The 3,461-nt window shown below is 38.8% G+C and overlaps 1 protein-coding gene and 1 long non-coding RNA gene across 2 annotated transcripts in view; one reads left to right on the top strand and one right to left on the bottom strand.

The window, feature by feature from the left end:
- The window catches only part of UCHL3 (ubiquitin carboxyl-terminal esterase L3 (ubiquitin thiolesterase)), a 53,359-nt gene that overhangs the window by 44,406 nt on the left and 5,492 nt on the right, over positions 1–3,461 (bottom strand). The window lies entirely within an intron of this gene.
- Positions 2,434–3,461, top strand: part of LOC106727032 — an 8,870-nt gene continuing 7,842 nt past the window's right edge. Inside the window, exon 1 of the long non-coding RNA XR_001363182.1 lies at positions 2,434–2,452. This is a non-coding gene — a long non-coding RNA (uncharacterized LOC106727032). The remainder of the gene's footprint in view (positions 2,453–3,461) is intronic.

Consider the following 3,461-nt stretch of genomic DNA (forward strand, 5'->3'; position numbering starts at 1 on the left):
GCCGGCCGCCATCTTGGTTGGCAGTTAATTTGCATATCGCCCTGATTAGCCAATTGGAAGGGTAGCGGAGGTACGGCTAATTACCATGTTTCTCTATTATTAGATAGGATACTGAATACTAACTATAATTGAAAATGTTTTAAAAAAAGAAGTCCTTATAATATAGCTCTGTGAGGCCTATTTTATAAAGGACAATGACAAACAGAAGCAAGCTCAAAGGAAGGTGATCAAGAATGATAAGGTTTTGGAAGACATCACAGCTGGAGAGTCTAGGCACATTCAAAAAAGCCTTAAATTATTATGATCCTTAGCCCCAGATATTTTTCAGTAATATCATGAAAGAGCAATTAGATTTACTCTGTACAGTTTCAGTGGGAGGACTGATGGGCAACTGGAGGAAGTTATAGAAAAATATTTTGTTTCAATAAAAATAAATAAAATTCTTCTAGCTCTTATATACTACTCTGTAGGGAGTGGCTATAGGGTTAAGCCTCAGACTGACCTGTGGCAGAGTCACAAACAAGTCCCAGCTTGGAGGTCAGAGCCCTCTTAGCTTATTATGCTAAACCTTATAGTCCTCCCTAGTTCCTTCCTAGGTAGCTAATGGGCGTGGGAGGTGCAGCAAGTGCTGTCAAAACAAGGTGAAACTCACAAGAACACTATAACTATGTTGACCACTACCTTGTTTTTCTCTGACTATAAAATAAAGCCTCAGCTTGCAGGCTGGGTCTTTCTGTGTCTTCATCCAGGCACTGGAGATTGCCAAGCCCCAGCTGTATTCTCTTGTCTGTCTTTTCTTTAATCCTTCACCGCCTCCCCTTAGCTGTGCTGGCGTGGCACACTACTCATTATTATAAGAAATTAAACCACCTTATAAGATTGAATGCTGCTCATTAAAATATTAAAGATTCATGACCACATTAAAGATGATTTTGAGAAAGATTTTCTGGAGCAGCTGTATGTTTATTCATTCTCCCACCCACTATATATAGAGAATACGCTAGCAGCCAGGCACCATTCTTGGTACTTCGGTACTTCAGTTGCTCTGATAGAATTTACATTCTAGTAGTAGTATACACCCAATAAGCAAGTAAAGACATAAACAAGATAACAAGATAAGGCAGTACGTATTTTGAAGAAAATAAAACAAGACACAATGTCAGTGCAGATTTGGGGGGTGGGGAGGAACTTTAACTGCTAATCAAGAAAAGGCTGAGGATATGATTTCAAATTAAGCCACAAATGACAAGAAATAAACAGCCATGAAACAACCCAGATCAGAATTATTCAAGCAAAAAGTGATCAAGTGCAAAGACTCTGAAGCAGGAATGGGTATGGCACTCAAAGACAGCTCAGCACGTGTGGAACAACAGTGGGCAGTACTTCCTCATCAGACCACAGTAAGGAGTTCGGAAGACCATTTCGTGTTCTGTTTTAAGCAGGGAGTCAAAAGATATCATTTACATTTTTAAAAAACCACTTTGGGTACATATGGAGACTAGATTTTAGGGAGGTGAAAGGAGAAGCAGAAAAACTAGTTAGGAGGCTCCTGCAGTTGTCTAAAGTGAGGATGACGGTAGTTGGGGCTGTAGTATGGAAATGAAGAAAATGGCCAGATTTGGAATAGAATTTCAGAGAAAAGTCTACAAGGCCTGGAGATCAACTGGATGAGAGAGGTTAGGGAAAGAACAATATTTTAAAAAGCTAACATTCACAGAGTGCATGCTTTGTTCTAGAAACTGCTCTACATACTTTACATGTAGTCATTTATTTAATCTTTACAATTTTACAAGATCAGGAGAGATTATAAGAAACTAAGGTACAGAGGTTAGGGAACTGCTCATAGTCTCACAGCCCAGGTAAAACCCAAGATATCAAATCAATACAATATAGCCTCTCCAAATTAGCAGTTGTGAAGAAGACTCAATGACACTGACTTGGGCATTAGATAAAAAGGCAGTGCCCTTGGAAGCCTGGGGAAAAATGCATTTGGAGGACAGGTGAGAGGAGGTTAAATCCCGATTTCTTTTTCAGCCATGTTAAGTCTGAGGTATAAGACATCAAAATGGAGATATCAAAGAGGTAGTTGAATATACAGCTTTCCAATTTGGTGGAGAAGTCCAGGCTTAGAGGAAATATGATCAACTATGTGACGATTGATAGTATTAATGCTATACAATAGAAAACATCACTAGTGAGAGAATGCACATACAAAAGATTAGCAACTAGGACATAGTTCTCAGGAACTCCTTAGAAGTTGGGAGGGAGATGATCTAGCAAAGGTGAATTTAGGAAACAGAGAAAAAGGAGGAAAACCAGAATTATCACAGAAGCCAAGAAAAGATGACATTTCAAGAAGGATGGAATGGCCCTAACTGGTTTGGCTCAGTGGATAGAGCGTCGACCTGCGGACTCAAGGGTCCCAGGTTCGATTCCGGTCAAGGGCATGTACGTTGGTTGTGGGCACATCCCCGGTAGGGAGTGTGCAGGAGGCAGCTGATTGATGTTTCTCTCTCATTGATGTTTCTAACTCGCTATCCCTCTCCCTTCCTCTCTGTAAAAAATCAATAAAATATATTTTTTTAAAAAGGATGGAATGGCCTACTCTATCAAATGTTGCTGAGAGATCAAGAAATTTGGGGACAGAAAATAACGAATAGATGGCAAAGTGATGATTAGTAAACTCTACACAAATACTTAATATGAAATGGTGAGGACAGAAACAAGTCAGATAGAAGTAAACACAGGAGGAAAATGATGATGAGAAAGTAGCAACAGTTCCTATGAACAATTCTTACAAAGAAGGGAAACAGATATGAGACAGTAGCTAGAGGAGGATAGAGTAACAGGGTTTTCCCCCTAAGATGGGTCTACTAACTAGAAAATCTTTGTATGTTTATGGCAAAAGTCCAGCAGATGATCTTTAATTCTGTTTCCAATTCTAAGCATCTAAGCTAAATATAATAGTTATATTAAATTTATTTTCCTTTGGATATTATACATTATGCTAGAAAATGTATTACCTCTTCAAGAAAATCACCATTAGGGATATTTTTAGGGGATTTCCATACCAAAAATTATTGGTTCTAAAACACAACAATATTTAAAATATACATAGTGTGGCTGTGTTGTACTCAAATCACAAAACAAAATCAGAATGAAAATCTAGTGTGCTCTTAAGAAGAAATGTTTGATTGCCTACATCACAGACTGGAGGTTTTGTGTGTTTTTTTAAGTTATAATTCTTATGCTTAATTACCTGAAATCTGCTACAAGCTTCTATCACCCCTTTAAATGTACCCTATATAATAAAGAGCTAATATTCAAATGGTCATCACACCCTCACGCCAGAATTGCTCAGACACTCAACACTGGGGAGAGAGGAATGGGGACCAGCCAGGCACAAATGAGCTCATGAGAGAGGAATGAGGACCAGCCAGGCACAAATGGGCTCACAAGAG

This window comes from Myotis brandtii, unplaced genomic scaffold (assembly GCF_000412655.1).
Source record: "Myotis brandtii unplaced genomic scaffold, ASM41265v1 scaffold350, whole genome shotgun sequence".
Classification (NCBI taxonomy): domain Eukaryota; kingdom Metazoa; phylum Chordata; class Mammalia; order Chiroptera; family Vespertilionidae; genus Myotis; species Myotis brandtii.